Genomic DNA, 21,679 nt, shown 5'->3' on the forward strand with positions numbered 1-21,679 from the left:
GTTGCTGTAGCTAAACTGTGGATGTGGCAGCTGCATCTCCTCACCCACGGCTGTACTTCCAGCAGCTGCTGCAACCATCCTGGCACAGTTGAGACCTGCATTTGCTGCTCAGGAGCAGGGCGAAGAGCTGCTCCCAGTGTCAGCCAAAGACCACTCTGACCAGTGAGCAGAACCAGCCCTGTGGGCAGATGGGGAGGGAGGGTTTGGCTCCATTTGTGAGGCTGGGGAAGATGACTACAGGTCCAGCTGCATGATGGAGTAAGAGGACATAGGTTAAATGACAACAGGAGAGGCTACATGACAAATGGTGCATGGTGAGAAGGAGGGGGAAGACAGAACAAAGGTTCATCTTCCATACCCAGGCAGCTGTAGCCACCGCCATTAATCACAGCATCCACATCTACTACAAGTAGATGTACTATTGCTACCTTGCAATATTCTACCAGAACACCTGAAGTTACAGCTTCCATTTTAGACAATCCATTCTTGCATAAAATATGGATCAAAATAAGCCAATTATATACTGAAAGTTCATTAAATGCCAGCATCACCCCCACACACACACACAGCAGGAAGCTAAGGAAACCAATTACAAGTGGATGGGGAAGCGAGTTTAATTCCTTTGCGGGGAAGGAGATGTGTAGAAGTTGGCTCACATACAGAGTGAGGAAAAATCTGACTATAATCAATAAAATTTATTGTAAAATTTCTTATGCAACATGATCAACATGGGGGGGATCAAACTTGCCATAAAAAGTCATATTTCAAGGTGGATTTTCCTTCCCTTGTAATCTCCAGGATAGACTGATAAGGGTAATTGTTCTTTCTTTAAATAGCCTTGTTGACATTTTCTCTGGAATTACTATGTTCATAACTATACAGTCAATAAAAGCACATACTCCAAGAGGTGAGGTGGTAGCATTAAGGAGCAGTGCCAAAAAATAAAAATAGCAGGAGATGTTCTGTTGATCATAGCATATTTAACTGTGTTACACAAGCTAACATATTACTTCATGTCAGTAAAAATGCAGAACTAGAAGATGAAAGCAAGCACAAATACCAAACCAAACAGATATCCTTGAAAATAATTTATTTGGAAATAATAAGTTGGGATAACATAGATTCCAAATTCCAAGAAATACTTGTATGCTTTACAGTTTCCAGACAACTTAGGCATGGATTATGCTATCCCACGTCGATTATTTTCACCTTTCAAGACTCTCTTAGAAAAATCAACCCCCCTAAAGATGTGTTTTAAGCTATTAGCAAATTCTGTCATTTAAGTAATAAAAAGTTTAGTTGCAATTTTAGGCTTAAGATTGTGGTTTACACTGGTTTCAGGGGTTTTATATGCATGCGGACATTTCAGTATATATGGATGCTATTCAGTGACTGATTTCTCCTAAAAAGGTGCACACTACAAAGTTCACATTTTACGTTTACCTAGGAATGAACCTCAGCTGGTACTTTTCACCAGAACTCTGGAGCAGATCACTGTCCAAAACATAAAGATAAATAAATAATCATGAAGGCTTGAGAGATTTCTGTAGCGCATCTTGTGGCATGCATTTCCTCCTAGCTCGGATTTGGCCCTATTTCCTTGTTTGTTTCTGCAACAAACAGGAAGAAATTATCAGCTTCCCCGAGATATGTAACTGTAGCTGGGGCAGAGAGGCAACACGTTGAGAAGAAAAGAAAACATCTGTATTTCCTTCCCATTCTCTTCCACCTGAAATAAATTCTTTGGCTGCAGTTTGTCTTCTTTTCTGGAAGCATTTACACAGTATCTAATGCTGTCCACCACCATGACTACCCCTGGGGCTTTTATGAGGGTGGGAACAATCAGTATAAGAATTACTAGGGACATCAAAGAGACAAAACATTTATTGAAGAGGGAAGAGGAAGAGAGTGTGAGGTAACGAGGGTCCTACTGTATTTACCTTATGTGCCAAGCATGTGGACAGCAATAAAAACCATGTAGGGAGCAATTTTGGTCAGAGAAAGAACACGGCGGCCTAATGGGAGGCCTTTGTTCTTCAAAAGGGTCTCCTTTTCCCCTTTTGTGCTTCACTTAATTCATGGCATCTGAGCTGCTCTTGAACTTGACAGACAGAGAGAAGGAGGGGGGGAGAGATGGAGAAAGGGGGAGACAGAGACACAAAGAAAGAAAAAAGAAAAAAGGACTTCAAAGAGTTTTCCTTTGAAAATTCAGTTGTGCTGCATGCATTGCTGAAGGTTTTAGATTCAAAAAAAAAGGGCAGAAAACATTTCATATAATTTCATCATGGGGATAAATTGTCCAACGCTCTTATTAAGAAAGCTAGAAGAAAGGAACGGAACAAAAATTATAAAAAATCAATCCATCTGAGCTAAGGAATATAAATAAAATAGAATTACTCCCCTGGGTGCTTTTTATTTATTTTCATGTTAAATCTTATTCTCAATAGATCCCCATACATTTATCAAAATCTTATCAAAAACATCTGGTTTCCAGCAGTCACCTGAAAGCATACATTTTCTCCACAGCCCCATCAGAATTCCCAGCACAGCGATTGCTGCTCGGACAGCAGCCGAGCGCCGGAGCAGCCAGCGCCATCTGCGGGGCTAGCTCCCTGACAAGGAACACCGAGCCCATCTCCTCGGCAGGATGCAAGGCTGCGCCGCTCGCCCCGTGCAAAGCCATGGGCTCCTCAAAAAACTCCTCGTCGTTATTTATAACGACTGTCACCGCATGTTAATTCTTCAAAAGACAAAGTAGCTTGAACTCGGTTATCTAAAATAAAAACATTAGGGTGTATCCAAGACAGGCTTCCAAGTTCGGTCCCCTCCTCTTTGAATTGCTTGAGCATGCTCCAATAGCTCCCCAACGGCAGCTAATATTAGCTCTTGTAATATATTCGGCTTTTCACCCTCTTTAAATATCCATGCCATAGGCAATATTTATATGAAATAATTCATAACAGCAGACTGCACTTCTCAAGCATCTTTTTTTTTGCCTGCTAGACCACTTCCTCCCCGCAATGCTGTGCGGCAACTACTTGCACATAATTTATATATTCCTTTGTGGATTTTTATCTATGATGTATATACTGAAAATGTTTGCCAATTGTACTCATAATAAGATATGACATTGCAAAATGTAGAGAGATTTATGTGTCAGTATCACAATAAATTATTAATAGTTATTTAAATTAATTCAATAAAAATATTTTTAATCTTCAGTTGTCCCTTATCAACAATTAACCTATCTCTGTCCTGATTATACTCTGACAACATAAGCACCTACCTACAGCACACTATTTCCAGAGAGCAGAAAGTAAATCCATAATGTAACTTTCCTATTTGATAATGCTCTTTCCATTACTCGGTATTCTAATTTGAGAAGAGATCTTTTTTCTTCATCTGAATCAAAAAGGCACCCAACATCAACATTTTTAAAATCATTCCAAAACTTAAAACACTTTGCTTCCTTTTTCAAATAGGACTGTATTTCAAATTTAGACTGCACTAAAGTGCATCTGTTTCTAACGATATGTATTTTAATAAGCCTGCACAAGGTTAATTTTAAAGTCCAAAGGCACAATTAGACTATGGAAAGGATACCAAAATGCATGCTTATGAACTGACCAGCAGACGATTGCCAGTGCAGCCACTGACATAGCAGGGCTCAGCTGTCACTCTGCTTCATAGTGAGGTTTCTGTCTCACATCAGCAGCACATTTATAACCTATTACACTACCTGTAAGGTAACCTGGGAAACACCATGAAAATAAAATTGGTAGAAATGTTTCTTTTTCACAAGCCTGTTTGCTATTATTAAGAACAGTGTTTTCTGAAATAATTATGGTGAATTTTTGTTTGTTGTTTTTTGGTTGGTTTGGTTTGTTGGTTGGTGGGGAGGGAAATTCCACTAGAGAAAATTATAGAACTTGTACCTATTATGTCAACTTTACAAGCTAGACTGAATCCATTTCAGATTATAGATACTGAGTAGAAGCGAAAAAAGATGGAAATAAAGAGCTTACAGAGCAATTTCAGTAATTGAAAATAAAAATTCAATCTGTTTTGTGCACCAGGAGGGTCTGAGTTTTAATTAAATTTATAAAACATTTTGAATACTGACAGCCATATAAAGCAGCCAACAGTGAAAAGCTTCCGATGTACTAATTAGAGAAATGTAAAATATTTGAGATCATTAGTAACGTGATTTTGGATAAAAGAGTTGAAGCCAAAGAGTCTTTTGTCTTCTCTTGGAACTTGTTTGCCTCCACACTTTTTTCTTTGATGGAAAATTTTACCTTTGCCGCCCAAAAATCTCACACAATACCTGTCACAAGCATCTGGTGATGCAGACAGGGAATGTGTCTACTGTATAAATAGTAGCTTTCATACAGTCTTCCTTCTCCTGTGACGTGCACAGCAATCACCTGTCTAGAAGCTTTCTATTCTAGAAGTCACTATTTAGATTATGTATTCTATCTTAAACTACTTCTTTAATTGTGCATGTCCACTGGGAATACTCCAGAGAACGTCTCCAGAAATGTTGCCACACTACCGAAACCAGGGGGTTTTTATCTTGCTTTAAGTACATGAGATTTCAGGGCTATTCTAGACCCACAATAAGTAGTAAAAAAAACCAAACCAAACTAATAATCATTGTCATTATCATCACCATAATCATCATCCCTGCATGTTCTCACCCTCTTTTTACTTTTCTGATATTCTTCCCTAATCAAACCACAGCCTCAAAAGATGAATGAGTATGGACTCTAGGCTTCCTACTGGTGTCTGTAGAAAAAGCAGAAGTACAAAATCAAACCAAAATGGGAAGAAATCAGGCAAAACATTTCTTCATTCCAAAGATACTTAATACCAATTGCTTCTTTACAGAGAACCTCAAGCAGACCAGAAACAGCATCGTTCTAAACCAAAATAAAACCAGCTTATTATACAAAGTTCTTGACTTGCCATCCTCTCCCGATGTCTGTACACTTGACCCTACCACTGCACTTGCCTAGCAAGCGGCAGCAAGAATCAATCTAGCAGAAGCTAAGTGGTGGTTAGGTGGCACCACGAATAAAAGAAATACTGGATGGGCATGGAAACATAGAAATAAACCACCACAGAGCTGGCCAATATACTGGTGCCATAGCTCCCCAAAACAGGTAAACCAAGGTGTAGTTAGCTGCACAAATACGAAGTGAAGGGACCAGGTTTCCCCAAAGAGCAAATGCTCCCACTGCTTCCACTATTTGTTAGATAGTTACTACGTGTCATCATGGGAATTGGTTCCCCTAGCTGATACAGAGGAAAATCAGCCCTGAGAAGAGGGATAGATTTCCACTCTATCAGCAAATTAAACCAGCTAGATTTTAATTGTTCAATTACAAATCAAAACACTTGGGGAAGAAAGGTATAAAAACTTAGAGTCAAAGGTAAGGGGATCCCCTTCAGCAGGGGGCAGATATCAGATAAACTGCAACTTGAAACTGCACTAGAGATAACATTTCTGCAGGATTTAAGAGCCAGTGTGATTACAGGAGCCACAGCATAGATAAAACCTATCTTCAGAAACAGACCATCAAGAGAAAAAGAAAGTAGGGACATCTCCATCAAAATACAAACCCCTCAAACTTGGTTGGTACAAGACACTGTAACACGACAGATTCTATCATTGCTCTATTAGTACCCCTCGATACTCATATATGCCTGCATCAAGCTGTGTTTACCTGATAGGTGCCATACATGCACGTCTTTTCCACCCGCTCTCACTATACTTTTATAAAATAGTATGTTCCATGGAGGCAGATTTGGGGGATATAATCTGTCCTTTTCTGCAGTTGAGCAGAAGCATACTTACATTTGCTCTACCTGCTCCCATTTTCTGGCACTTTGTTAATTAGTAAGTCCTGAATGAACATGAGATTTTGCAGCAATATTAAGCCAGTTTAGTTATTTCTTCTTCCAAGATTTGTTAGTTCAAAAGTCAGTATAAAAACAGTGTGGTCAAACAAAATGGCCAATGGCTATTCCCATCTTTGCAACTTTTTCAGTAAGGTAAGAATGTCTCATAAAGAAGGAAATACTGCCTTGGCAGCTCAGCTTTTCTGATACATATATTCTTACCCAGACACAGACCTGCTACTGAAAGTCAGAAAACACCAGGCAGTTGCTGCATGAGTTCTCCCTAAGGCAACAGTGCCACCCATCTCCAGCTTTGCAAGCTGTAAGCCCTCCTTGTTTTTGGCCTCCCCATCCTTCTCTCACAGCAGCTGCTGCTGCTGGAAAAAGAGAAGCTATTGTTTGAATGACAGAGGTGGATACCCTACTGCTTACACAAACACGGGATTAGTTAGCACTTCTGTCCCCCAAAAAAGGTACGGTTTGGTCCATATAGAGTACAACCTGTCGAGTAGTCTCAAACTCTGCTGAGGAGTTTACATAAGCTTCCCAAATCCTATAAGGCAGAAAAACAAGGAACCTCATCCTTACCACAAACAAACAAATCAGGCTTATGAAAACAGCAGCATTGAGACCTATGGCTTCAGTGTAATCTGAAAGCTTTAGTTAAATGGTGCTAAAAACCTACATATTGTTTTACCACATCTTGATAACACCACATTCTATTTTTCGCACCAGAAGAACACTATCTCCCTGATATCTCCTTTAAAATTACTAGAAGAGTCTGCTTCTTGTCTCGGCACAACACAACTTCCATGGCAACTAAAAACACCCTTCATGCTTATTTTAGAGAAGCCAGGAGGCTCATAAAGGAAACTAAAGTAGAAGGAACAACTTCCCTCATGACAAGGCGTTGTGCACCATGAACTAATGGGTGTTTAAACAAAGACCGACTCATTTCCTCTCCATTTTTTCCACCTTATTTTACCATACTGAAATGGCATTTGACACCATCTTCATTCTAACGGCACCTGATTAAGATATTGCAAATACATGATTATTGCTTCACAAAAGCAGCTGCTCATAGCAGGCAGTTTACAAATGCCATCTAGGAAGAGTGTTCCTTAAGTCCTTCTGACCATTGCATACCTTTTGCAATGCACTGCTGGTCACTCCTCACTTAGCTGTGCCCATATATTAGTAACTGATTTGCATTAATAATGAAGGATGCTCTTAAGAGCACTCACTATTAACTCAGTTAGAGAAGCATGCTGCTACAATAGCGTCTCTATTTGCATGGCATTTCTTTTTCAGGAACCTGGTGTAACAGAGCCAAAGCATTCTTAGTAGCTGTACTTTTCTATTCTTTACCAATTCTTATTTTTGAGAATTCAAAACAAATAGATTTCTGCCATCAGTGCTGGATTACTACACCTGTGATCTTGAAGTGTTAGTGAGCTCCAAAATATCCAAGAGAACTATCCAAAGCTAACCGAATAGCACAATGCAGGTATTTGACAGCAATCACAAGACCAAAGCCTGAACACACACTGCAATAAAAGCCAAATGCTGCACAGGGTTATTGTAGCTTGAATAACACTCTGAAAACTACAAATTGAATATGGAATAATATAAAGCAGACTGGGGATTCAGGGAGAAAAAAAAATCTGAATCTAAACATTAAATTCAAGACACTTGGCATTTCTTGGGCAGAAGAACATACCTTTGTGTATTGAGCCGTACCTGCTCAGAAGAACCTCTTTCTTTTTTTAGTGGGGCAACATTAGGGATTACTTACTCAATTACTTAATTGAAATATTAGGGGAAGTTCAGGTTGCATATAAGGAAGAAGTTCTTCCCTGTGAGGGTGCTGAGGCGCTGGCACAGGGTGCCCAGAGAAGTGGCAAATGCTCCATCCGTGGCAGTGTTCAAGGCCAGGTTGGACAGAGCCTTGGGCGACATGGTCTAGTGTGAGGTGTCCCTGCCCATGGCAGGGGGTTGGAACTGGATGATCTTGAAGGTCCTTTCCAACCCAAACCATTCCATCATTCCATGTTTCTAAGAAGGGAAAACCTAATTATCTATTACTGTACATTTATTCAGTATATTTTATCTATTGATTGCAAAATACATCCCAAACATTAAAACTGCAAAGCACCCAACAAGGCATAGAAATTTTTACTATCTGGGAGTTTGATTTAGGGGTGGGTTTTTTGTTTGGTCTTTGTTTGTCTTTCTTTTGTTTTTTACTTGAAAAAAGTGAAAGCAAATCAAAACCCTACAATTTGAGAAACTGAGGAACATGTAAGCTAGGAAACTTGCTTAAACTACCATTTGGAGGCAGTATAAACCAGTGAAAAATCTCTGAAGTCCCAGCCTCCTCTTTTCTTCTCTCTCCTTCTCTCAATTTACTCACATTAACATCTTTTAAAGTAGCATACTAACATTTTACTTAGTAATCAACCCTTAATTTAAGGATTTTATTTTATTTTATGTTTTGCTTTGCTATGGAACCTAGTATCTCAGTTTCCCTTGCTCCATCAACACACAAGTTTATTGCCAAAACAACATTGGAAACTCTTTCTTTTAATACATCTTCCTTGTTTGCTCCTCAGTTAACAGTGGTAGTTATCCCATTGAACTGGTTTTCTTATTTCATATCTCAGAACACTCAAAACCTCAAATAGAGAGTACATTATGTATATGAAATACCTTTAGGTGAATATGCGCAAACTGAACGCGTGCAGACTTAATGTAGGGAAAACACAGCAACACCTCAGGGCAGAATTTTGTTCAAGGGAAAAAGGGAATATCTGCTAATACTTATGAAACAATCCCCCCTCCAGGAATTTCAGCTGAGACAAAGGAATCCCTAACCAACAATAAAATTAAAATTTGGTGATGATGGCTACAGGCCAAGAGCTGCAGTGCTCCTGCAATAGGTAGCGCCTCTCCATCGCTGGCTCCAACATCAAAGCTCAGAGACCTGGAAGTCTCTGGCTTAGAAAGCAGAAAGACAATGCTGAGACTTTGGGTTTATTATGCCCCTTTGAAAGACAATTTTTCAGCTTTCAGCAAATTTCCACTAGCACATAAAACTTACGATTTGGACAAGATAATATCCAACTTCTTTTTATGTCTAGTACTGTTGAACAGTGCTACAAAGGAATCTGTAAGTATCCCTACTCATCCCATTACCAGCTTTCATTCCTTCCTTCATATAAACACTCGAGTTTCACCAGAATCCTGATGAACAGACATGCTGTTCCCCATGACCTCCATGCAAAAATAAGTTTTTATCTATAAATGAATTCTAATAGCATTCCTAGACCCTCTGTTACTGTCATAATGTCATTAAATTAATTCAAGATATTACAGGTAAAAACACATTCTCCTTTCAGTTGAAGAGCAACTGTGTAGTTAATATTGTTGCTGGATTAGACCCATTCACTTCACAGTGTTGAAGGAAGCCAAGCCGAAGTTTTGTAATTACAAGTTCCCCATTCTGAAAGAAAAAAGTAATTGGAACTATGGCTACTTCATATAAGGACAGTTCTTTACCTTGTGATACAATTTCCCCTCAGTTGCTGTTAAACAGCACATTAAATATTTGTTGTATAGGGTCAAGCAGTCTTTCCACAGAACAGATGACACCCTACTGAATGGAAAAAGAGTTCAGAGAGTATTCATTTCCTCTGCACATGAGGATTGTTGATTATGGTAGCCTTGAGACAGAACAGCAGGCACCAAGAGCTGGATTCTCAGGCAGAAAGTTAGGAAGTGCTATATAATTTCTTAATATTTGCCCATTCAGTTTTACCTTGCATAAAAGCATGTCATATGGATAAAACTCCTCTAACAAGCAGAGCTGTATTCTTGCAGTATTAGCTTCACATTCAAGACTTCAGGAAGAAAAAGAGTACCTTTGAATTGCTACTCGATTGAAAGGTGATCTAACTGCCATCATCTGAAAACCCACAGAAGGGCATTTCAAAATTACTGTTTTAAATATCAGAAGGCCCCATTTTGCAGCAAAGACATATGAAAATCTGTTTTTACTACAAATATAAGCTCTGGCACTCAACTGCAGCTTTTTGCTGTGTTGCCAGTTTACAATTCCTGCCGCCAGTTTACAATCCCAATATTTACAGACTCTATTCCTACAGAGACTTTAAGAGCAAAAAAAACTTCCCTGCTAGAACACTATAAATACAAAATAGGCTTTTATTACTGTATACTTGGACTACCCTTTCAAGTCAAACATTCATAAGACTTCATATGCCAAACATTGGTTTCTGCTCACTGAAAGCATCAATGCTACAAGCAGCCTGGCTAGCATGGGGTTTTTCCTGTGATTGAGTCTCTGTAAACTGTACCATCTATCCTTATCTGGCCAGCCTGTGTCTGGAGAACTTTCTTGTGTCTAGAAGTGACAGTAGGTATTACGCACCTTCCTGTCCCAATTCCCATTTCAAAACACTTTTTACTCAGTTATAAGCAGAACACACATCAGTGCTACTGCTCAAAGTCATCAAATAAACTGGCTTTAGGAAAAGACACTATCTACACGATGGCCATCATCTGCCTGAACTGCTCAGTGACTCACTACACACAAATCAGAGTTGCCTACCAGGAGCGTGATATCCCTGTGTTGTCCAAGTGGACCTTAATAAAGCTTAAAAAGTGAAGTCGCTGCAAGCGGGATACAAGTATTCTGTAGCTAGAAACAAGCTCTTCTGGTACTTTTTAGAGAAAACAATGTCTTTCAAGCAAAAAAATTATCCCAGTACTGTGATCTAGCACTGTTCCACTCTCTTCAATATCATAGGTGAAAGAGTCAATCACTCTTAAGACCAATGAGCACAGTCTGGAACCAACCACTTTGGGTACAAAGTTTTTCACATCTGATCCTGCACACCTGGATGGTTACAGGGTTTCTCACTTCTGCCTTGGGGGCTTGGGGAAGGAGAAAGGGAGGAAGAAAAGAAAATAAAAATTACTCCGGGTAGAAGCATTTTAACAGAAAAAAGGAGACCAAGCCAAAAGTTTATTTAGAACATTATCAATCCCCCCTCCCCATTGCCAAAAGAAAACAATAACTGAAGCCTAGCAATACATATTGCACTCAAGCTTTTTACTCACAGGGTGGCTGGAGTGCCCTTGTACAGGCATCTGTCCTCTACATACCCTGCAACCTCTTGTCATGGCTTTAGTTTTGCTTTCAATCTACTTGGGCTTTAGGAAAAACAAAGAAAGAATAAAAAAGGTAAAGGCAAAAATAAGTTCTCTAAAAAGACCATTACAGTTAATTAACCAAATGGGGGGGGGAAGCAAAACTGAATAGAATCAGATTGTGTCAACCACGCCAAGTTTGCGTCACAGAGGACAAACCTCAGAGGAAAGTCATCAGAAGAGGAATTACATTTCTATGATCAAGATGAAGGGTGAACATGAGAGGAAAAATGAGCAGAAAACTGTGTAAGGTTTCACTCATACAAGCCAAAAAAGCCCCCATCTCTATTCTTTCCCTTCTGAAAGGCCATAAAGAATAAAATACTCCAGCTGTTAATTTTAGATGGCTTTCCTTTCTTTTTTCTTTTCGGAACTTAAAAAGTGATTTCAAACCAGTTCTTACCGTTTCCTCCCCTCATTAGAAAATTCTGATCACACAACTAAAAGCACTGACACCTGGATGAACTGAACTGCTTGCCAGTGTTACAGCAGGAAGAAAAAAAGAATTCATCAATTGCACTACTGAATGTGAGTTCATTTACACTGAAAAAATGCGCATCTTATTGAATGAAAGCAGCATGAAAGGAAAACGCCTCTGCAGCAGCACATCATAGTAGCATTTAAACAGTCGAGTGTTCAGGATAGCTTTTTTAAAATCTAAAAAGGAAATAAACCCAATACACCTTCTCAAGCAAAGGTTCTGGAACAGAAAATATCAGACATGCCTGTTTTCTTCCTAAGGGTCTGTTTGCCTTCTGCCTCTTGTAGATGCTGCACAAATTAAAATATGAACCTGCCAAGTGAGCTCAAGCACTCGAGTTGTGTAGCCTCTAGATTTTAATTTCATTCTGGATCAAAGAACAAAACCATTATAATGTATGTGCATTTAGTAAAACATGACGGTAAAGGAAATTCCTTTATCTCAAAAGAGATCTGCCACATGCACAATGCTCTACCTGTACTCAGAACTGAAATCATCCCTGGAAATCACATATGGAACCTTGTGATCCTCTCAGAGCCCAATAAATGCCGTTATCTCTGCCGTAGCGGCTGTTTTAAAGAGACTGTTTTAAAGAGAACATTTCAAGGATACTTCAATCTGACTAGATAGACGTCAACCTTATATGTTTATTACTCTCATCCTATAATTAGTTGTTGCTGTCTACATATGAAAGATAGCGTTTATTGTAAACAACATCATTTTATTCTACTCCATCAATGCTATCCAAGAAGGAGAAGCCAATGAAAACACCACAAACCTGGGGAGCCAGAAATGCCAATCTCTGCCAAAAATCTTGAGGTTGTGTTACTTTTGATCGTTGCACTTACTCCGACTGCTCTTTTTTAATTACATGATAATAGGTAACTGAATGACAGAAGAGCAAGTCCACTGATCATAAGATTTCTCCTTGACTGTTTGTGACTTTTCGCTCAAGAAGCATTTACTCCAACAATACTCTGCAATTACAACCAGGCAAGTATCTCTTTACATTTACTACACCACAGACATAGATTTTAAGTTCACCCACATGGTGCACTATTCATAAAGAAAAAGAATATGCGGAGTATTTTCCTATTGAGCTGTTCTTTTCCTGATAGATCTTTCTCCAAACAGTTTCTAATGGCTTATTTTTCCCTGCCTTTGTGCTTCCTATCCCTTTCGCCCAAATCTTTTCTCCGCCACAGCACTGCAGAAGTAAGTATGTGTGTGTTTGGTAAGCAAGGAGAGAATCTTAAGCAAGACAGAGAAAGGGCGTAAAAATAGCTCCTTTCCTAAGCCCCCCAAACCCAAACTTATTTAGAGAAAGTAAAAACAGAAACCAACAAGTCTGATCATAAAAGCTGTTGCTGGGTTACTGAAATTAGCCTTTCCTTTCTCTTATTTACTACTCTCTTACTCTATTTGCAGCCTACATTTTGCTGCAAAGGCAGCACGTTAAAAATTGGATCACCTAACATCATTAAACGGTGCCATCTTATGCTAAGCTATCACCAGTGGTTTTCATTTACAATAATACAGAATGCAGACTGATCTTTGAAATTTCATTAACACATGCATGGTAATCTGGATACACAAGGAGCACTGACTGCTTCATGCCTCCGATTTGAAACAAAAGTCAAACCTGACCACCTGAGTCATCACCTACACTGACTGTAGAGGAAGCCTCAGTAGGTTCAAATCAGTTAGGGATGTATTCATAGAGCTCTTTGGGGGGGGAAGACAGTTAACCTACTTTTATTTATATTTGTATTTATACAGACAACTTTATCGAACTAAATAACATGCATGGTATCACAGTATTTCAACCACTAATGGTATGTTTATTTCAGTAAAATCACAACTTAGTGCCAAAAGGACAGGAAAACTCTTCAAGAAGGAACTGCTGAAAAAGAATCCCCATTTTTTAAAGAAAGTCTACCAGACTTGCAGATTTCTGCGTGCAAGGTAATGTTTCACTATTAAAGCAGACACAGTAATCTCCCAAACTGATGATTTGATGTCTGTAATTTAATGATTATTGTTGAAACATGATTCATTTTATTATTGATTCATTTAACGCCAATATAGCAAGCAAGAAGAAACAATAGTTGAGGTCACCATGAAAAAAAGCCTCATGTGGCACAGATGCTGGCAGTTAATAGAGTTGAAAAGTTATGTGCTTAAGTACAACTAGGGTATCACATCTGATGATTAAACTCAAAGAATGTCAGAGAATGCTCTGGCAGTGATACATGAAACGAGGAAGTGTCAATTTTTTTTGCTTTCCCAACAAGAGGGAAAAAAAAGAAAGAAAAAAGGCATTTTTATTGTCATAGCACTTCCAGCAAGTTGATATTAAAAAGGAGATTTCATGCCAAAGTCGGCTGTTTAATCAGATAAAGAAGGCTTTCCTATTTCCCATTGTATAGATCAAGTTGGCTACAGGAGCCACACAGAGCTTTGAGTAGCACATTTTTCCGTGAGGGCTGTATCGTTTGATCATAGCAAAGCACAAGGACTGCTGGGTAATGTGAATCAGAGCTGCAGAGAAAGGGAGCCAGGCAGCCTGCTGAGGCCAAGGTAACCATGTCACCCAGCACCCCACAGCACTGCTCCCAGCGCGGAGCAAGGTGCGTGCAGGAATCGCCTATCTCCACTTACACATTTGTCATGGAGGTTTCCACATGGCACCCAATTAAAGCAGGACGTTTTCTGCAAAGCCCAGCTATAACAATTTTAGTATATGCTTTTTAAGGCCAGCTCCCCTGTACCGATGAAGATTCTCCTGATTGCTTTCAAAACATGAAATTTCAAACCCTCACTGCTTTGAAAGATGATACATAGAATTTTCTATATAGGTCCTTGCAAGAGATGTAGCAATTTATGAAGCCAATAAAACCCTGTCCTCTGAAGACAAAGTTTCGGTTAGAGGACAGGGCACAACTAAAAAGGTGTGAGTCTACCTGTGATGCTGTTTATAGCCTTCCCCAGCAGACTGGAAGCAGCAGTGGGTAAGGTCATCTGATATTCACAATGATGACAGATGAACCCATTGACAGGTTAATAGGTCAGAAGGGCCCCCTGACCAAGACCAAGTTTAGAAGTTCAGCTTTTCACCGGGTGCTGTCCCTGAAACACCTCCCCGGCATTTCCAGCCTCCTAACCTTTCTACATTAGGAAGCAGCCCTTCAAACCTTCACTTTCTTCTGTTATTTCCTTTCATACACTCAGATTCTGAACCAAATTTGGCTCTGGGCTGTGAAGCAGGCACTGCAAGGTGACCCATCCAAACATGACCCATCCAAACTCTTTTCACTGAAATCCTGTTGAAGCTGCTGGCCTGGAGAAAAAGTCTTTAAAGCTGCAACCAAAAAAAGTACCAAAACACCACCATTAGTCATAGCCCCTGAACAAACACAAACTCCAACCACTATGTGCCACTGTATCCTGAAATGCAAGCTACTTACTTTGCCATACTTCCAACAATACTGCCATTCTTCCATGCACTACCAGTATCGGTGACAACTCAGAAGACAAGTTCTAGTCTCTCTGCTCAAACAAAGCACGTAGAAGCCTGTAATATGAACTAGGAGTTAACGTACTACCTTGGCGTTATGCTGTATTTTTAAGTAGAGGCAACAGCACTGAGACAATTCCAATTAGCTTATTTATTTTCCGAGTGCCATTGGGCAAGAACAAAACTGGTTCTCATAAAAGAATTTGGAGTAGAACAAAAGACAGCACTGAATGTTGAGCTTGTTTCATGTAACAGTGCTAAAAGAAAACAGTTGGTATGGGATGGGGTGGTAGTGTTTTCTTGTTGTTGCTCCCCACACACACATTATCATCCCATTCTCTTAAATGTCAAGTTTGAAAAAGGGAAGTAGGTTCCTTTCTGATCTGGGAACTGCAGATAGTCCGTATGCCCATCCACTCATAAAAGAGAACATGGACTCGCACAGCAAAACTTAGTTTTGATTTTTCCATGGCATTTGGAATGGAACCCAGGACACCAAGTTTTCCTTCATTTTCCATGCTGAGGTTTTGTAGAGGTAACTAAACCTCTACAAAAAACCGCTATATTCCCCTTTCACGTCTTCAGAAGAATCTGTATTGCCAAGACACCTGCAGCCCAGAACTTTAAATTCCATATTGAGAATTTAAATTCCAATTTGGATTTAAATTCAGTCTGGCATTAACTGCCATAATATTATTTCTAAATACAATATTCATTCATGCAAACACTGCTGGGAACTGAATGATCTCATCTCCACGTGACTAAAAAGAGTTTCGAGTTAGCAATTTTTCATGTACAGTTATGTCAGTTTGCCATTAAGAAAGCTGCTATTTCTTCCAACAGCTCAATCCTAGAATCCTAGGTTGGAAGGAACCTCAAAAGATCACTGGGTCCAGTCCAACCTTGTGGAAAAGGGAGCCTACATGAGATTCTCTAGCACCTTGTCCAATCACATCTTGAAAATCTACATGTCTAGAAATGAGCAGAAACACAAAACCCAACACCTAAATTATAAACAGATTACTCCGAGGATCACATAAACCTAGCATGAAGACCAAAAGCTTTAGCTATCAAATCATACCAGTACCCTTAAATTAATAAAATCCTCTATGTGCACAGGCGCTACAGCAGGATAAAAATGTCTGCAGTTTTGAAAAAGCCTTTAGAGAACTGAACACAAGCTACCTCATCACTAGCACGTTTGTACCTATTAGTACAAAACTACCAAGCACAGCTGCTACCAACATAAACCAGCAAATGCTCAAGCACAGGTACTCAGGTAACGGGAACAACAGTACCTGCAACAGTATTTTGCAGTTTGCTCCGTGTTAGTAGCTCATTAACAAAACCATCACACTCACATATTCTTAACTCCAGTTGCAGCAATTCAATTCCATGATATGCTTTTCACCTGTAACAGGCTACACAGGATATTTTGCCTTTTCTGCAGAAAGACAACTGCAACGTTGATTTTCCTGTTGTGTTTCTCATCTTCCTTACATTCTGTCCATGACACCCTCCCATTTGCTAGCGGGTGCTTTTCAAGTCTCCATCTTTCTTCAGAAGAAGAAAAATGTGAAGAGGTCATTTAATCCTAACCTCACCTAAACTGATAGATATATGCTCAATACAATTTAATGCAAATGATCGCGGCAGCAGTAAGCCACAGGAAGAAATCAGCACATCCTACATTTTTTCCTGTTATTAGAAAGGCTTTCAGCACACTTACAACAACATACTTGGGTCCTATTACACACAGAAACTACCTTTGTCAAACTAAGCCAAAGGTGAAGCACTTTTTACTTGCAGAAGCAAAAAAAAAAAAAAACCCTTACAAAAAATAGCTGGCATACCACTTTAACACACTTCATGCTATTCATTGATAATGTAACATCAGATAACCCAGAATTCTCAGGCAACCTTTAAGTTAAGCCAATAAGCCAGCTCTAAACAGACACATAGTTATGTCAACAGCAGAAATGCAGGCTAGTTAAACTCAGTGTTTTTATTGGCATTTTTACTGGGGCTAAATTTGGAAGTCGCATCACTTTAAAATTATAGGAAGAATGCTAAATACTTCTCTGACTATCAGAAGGCAGTGGAGGACAGGGTAAGAGCATGCACTGAACAATCAGCTGTGCTACCTGTGAAATGGAGGTGCACAACCCGGTGATAAATGCAAGTGCTCAGAGAGCAGAAAACAACTGACCATTTCCGAAGGCTGAAGGGCAGGAAGTTTCCTGGTACAATATGCAGGTCAGCAGAGCCTTGAAAAGAGACTAAGATAACATTTCACCTACTTTGGAAAAGAACAGGACTAAGAAGTGCAAGCCAGAATTGAACAAATTATTCTGGGAGAAGCACCATAACAGGACACTGGTACTATCCCATTTTAAGGTTTGAAAGTATATACATTTCTCTCAGCTGCATCACATCTGAATGACTACAAAAAGTATTTTCCTCTTCATTCCTATCAGCAAACTTCTTGCGCTAGATAAATTAAAATGCAAGGTCTCCGTTTCCCAGCCTGGGGTGAATTTCAAGGTAAGCAGCAATTAGGGTTACTTTGAGAGAGAGATCGGGATGCTATCAGTCATCATTATCACCTAATGAAAACAAGTCGCAGTATCACACACAGATGCTGCTTGGTTTGCTAGCAAGATGGGAAGAAAACTGAGAATAAAGATAAAATACACTGCAGTGAAGTCACTGTACTGAATTCATGACATCATAATTGTTGCCACGGCAACTAGCTAGTATCAAGCACAGAATACTGCCTTCACTGCAGAATCAAGGAGCACCTGTGCCGCCACAAAATAAATGTTCTTATTCAAACACAAATCTAGTCAACAGCACAGGAAATAAGATATTACTGCAAGTAGATTGCCTTTTCAATGCCTCTTATTTTGGTCACCTGGTGTGAGACTTTTTAAACACTCTGGCACACATACAGAGGTCTGACAAAGTATACACATGATAAGGAGTCTAATTGAAAAAATGATGGGTTTTCTTCCACAGTGTTCCTCAGCTTTTCCAGTGCAGGGTAATTCTTCTCTTTGCGTTTCCCTCTCCTATGCGTATGATTGCAGTCGTATACAAAAGACGTTTTCTGGTTCTTATGTCCACAAGCCAGACAGACAGTCAAACTGGAACTATGGCAAAGCAGCAGAACAAACTGATAAAGAACATGTTCCACGTTTAGAGCCCACAACTCCTTTTGTTTAGGGACTGCCCCAGCAGGGCCTTTAAACACCAGTGTGCGTTTCTCATATGTCCTTGCTAAGCGCAATGCTTCAGACCTGCAGGGCTGTGAGAACAAGGAGAGCAGCTTTCTTGCAAATAATTACATCAGCCCTTTTCCTCTAAACAGTCCTTTATTTACACGAGGAATACCTGCTATTCGCAGCTCCTTACCATTCACAAATACAAAAACTTCAGAAATTCAATCTTTCCCAAAAAAAGGTAAGCGTTTGACAATTCATCTGGTCACAATTGGGCTTGTGACTAACAATGCACAAATGCCACATTTGTTGTTGCAATCTCAACTATTCGTTGAAATAAATCACTCAGTATGCCAAAGGCACATGAAGGAAAACACACCTGAAAACTAGCTTCTTCATAATAACCTGCCAAATCAAAGAAAGTCAAGAGTTGGAGGTCAGTAATGCCAGTGTCTCACTGTTCAACCTCAGTTGATTAGCGCCAAATTCAAAACACATTCTAACAGACCATACTATATAGTAAAGTATGTTTATTTGATACATCCATGCTTCTTGAAGAGCAATCCATAAATTACTGCTGGACCAAAGAACGCTCCCACACAATCATACGTAATCAGTCAATGTGTCTGAACAGTTTCAGTATCCACTGATGGGGTGGTTTTTCAGCTTCAATAAAGAGGAAAAAACCTCCAAACTGCCCCAGTTACCAACTAAACAAGAGCACCACATTTCTATATTGGCTTTGCACCCTTGTTGGACGCTTTCTCTATTGCTACCAAGTACATAGAAGGACAGAAGCACTGAAGTAATCTGCCTCTCCAGTCCCTGCTCTCTGTATAAAGACTGTCTCAACAAGCGAGAACTAGACAGAGAATACAAACAATAACATGAGTTTCAGTTACAGATGATTAGCAGACAGCTGTATTCCATATACTTCTGTCTCCAGTGTTCTAGTATTATTTCATACAACCAAGAATGATGATCACTACTTGAATAATGACACCATGAAAATCTCCAGTTTAACCAACCTTCCACAATATGAAGTGTACTTGGGAGATTACAGTAAGTTGACAACACATTCTAGGGAAATTGTTAGTGTGTCAATCCACTCCCTGCCACCGAAAAGTAAAGAAATAAACAATCTTCCACATATTCTTATGAACTTTAGAAACAGATGCTGCCTTTGGTGCTAACAGCTTGTTTATACAAGCATATATCCTAATACACTGAAAATAGTTACTACAACTGCCACAACCTCAGAAAACTGGAAGACGCAAGTTGATAAAACCTCAAGAAAGTTACATCAGAAATGTAAAGTTCTCAACTTCTCTGCAATTCCGAGGATAAATTTCTTGCTGGGTCTGTATCACACAATTCACAGACCTGTTTGTGACATAAATATAAGACAAACGGCAATGACATTCCCTTCCTCCTTAGTAAACACAGCATTTCTAGCTCTGACCCACACCGTATGAAATCATAACTTAATAAGTAATGAAAAAAAACCATACCACTGTGCCAGCAATTAATTTTGCTGTTTGTAAAACTGACATTATGTGATCCCTTAAGCAACTAATGTGTCTCCTCTGAGCGCACACAGAAAATCATGGATCGCCTCAAGACTTTGGAGAGCTTTTTATGTAACTTTAAAATGAACTTACTGGATTAGGTTTTCCCCAACAGTCCTTCTGTTAAGTCTAACTTTTGCTTCTGTTCACGCTAGATAGGGGAATGAGAAGATGTAAGCGGTGGACCACCTTTGTACATGGTATTTTTTCTTGTATTATTCATTTATCAATATTGTAACAGAAGCAACAACTGAAAATTTTCTGATAGGATCCTTAGAGATGCCCACAACACTTGCAAACCTGACTAGAGACACCGCAACACAAGAAACACTACCTGTCCCTCCACTCTCCCCCAGCAAATCAAGCTGAGAAAGGCGAGGGGATTTCAGGTGCTAAACGACTATTCTACTGTTTTATGCCTTTATATTCAAACTTCCATACAGCAAATCCTTTTCACTGTTTTAGAGTTCATCATCCACAATTACTGAAAAATTAAGTGTATAAGCACAAATACGATGCTGTGTCCTTTACGTTTACTTGTTACAGTTATGTTTACTATGGATATTATTAAAATAGATTATAAGATGTGCCCGGATCCATTTTAAATTTTAACTATGTTCAGAATGATATAATACAGTAGTTTTTCCCAACACAGAACACTAAAGCATGTTCTTAATAAGTTTTATGGCACTGAGCTTTAGCCAGTCCTTAGCATATTTGGAACAAGGCTCTTCTTCTCCACTGAACTGAACCATATAAAGTGCAACCATGTTGCAAGCAGGTTCCAAATCAAATTAAATCGTATCATGGTAAAATACAGCATCTTTATCTCTCAGAACTAAGAGGAGGTATGCTATGTAAATATGTAACAATGCTACGTAAAGCATACATAGCTTTGTTTGCTCCCACTGCAATGAGAAAAAGAATAGTCTTGAACTGAAATAAGCTTGAAAATAACACAGATTTCTGCAATTCCTTTCTGTAAGCTAATTCTCAAACATGCTCAAGACCCTCAGTGGGTCTTCAGGAGTTGAGAAGCCACTCAGGTGTGGATCTTGTCCATGAAGCAGTAACAGAGGCTGAATTCTTAACACCCACCTTCTACCCTTCCCTTATATTCACAAAGTAAGACAACAAAAGGAGCTTCCAGTTCTCCAGTTCCCTGGTAGGGAACTAGAAATTGGAGAAAAGCCCTTGGAGCAACCTCTCTGATGTTTCCCAGAGCCGAAAATGTGCAGAGCAGACAAGGAACATAATCTTTCCTGACCACTTCAGGATAGGAAAAGAACCACATACAAAACTTAAGATGAACTGAGAAATAAGTGGGAAGGCGAGGGATTTCTGATGTTTGGTTTTTTGATTGTTTGTTTGGGGTTTTTTGTTTGGGGGGGTTGGTGTTTTGGTGGTTTTTTTTGGGGGGAAGAGATTAAAAATCACCAAAAAAATCACACAGTGGCTCTGACCCAACGTCTACCTGACCCTCCTCCGACAGCAGACACCTAGGAAAGAGTGTAAAACCAGGGATAGTTGCTTTGATTACATTCCCAAATGCAAAGAATTTGCAGCTCAGCACTTGCCTGAGCCAGAGGTGAAGAACATGCAACTGACCTGCTTAGTCCTTCTTTGTACAAGCTTACACACAGTGGGGGGAAGGGGGAGATAAGCAAAGGCTGGTTTAAAACCAGATACATGAAAGATTTCTGCAACTTTAGAAGATCTGGTTCTTTTGCAAAAATTGAGTAAAATCAACTTCGGAAAA

The 21,679-nt window shown here is 39.4% G+C and overlaps 1 protein-coding gene and 1 long non-coding RNA gene across 5 annotated transcripts in view; both read right to left on the reverse strand.

The window, feature by feature from the left end:
- Positions 1-21,679, reverse strand: part of POU2F1 (POU class 2 homeobox 1) — a 118,930-nt gene that overhangs the window by 88,265 nt on the left and 8,986 nt on the right. The window lies entirely within an intron of this gene.
- Positions 841-20,769, reverse strand: LOC115601580. Its single transcript, XR_003989400.1, has 3 exons — positions 20,458-20,769; positions 2,869-2,873; positions 841-853 (listed from the first exon to the last, which is right to left on the reverse strand). It is a non-coding gene; the product is annotated as an uncharacterized LOC115601580 (long non-coding RNA).

The sequence above is a fragment of the Strigops habroptila genome, chromosome 2 (assembly GCF_004027225.2).
Source record: "Strigops habroptila isolate Jane chromosome 2, bStrHab1.2.pri, whole genome shotgun sequence".
Taxonomy (NCBI): domain Eukaryota; kingdom Metazoa; phylum Chordata; class Aves; order Psittaciformes; family Psittacidae; genus Strigops; species Strigops habroptila.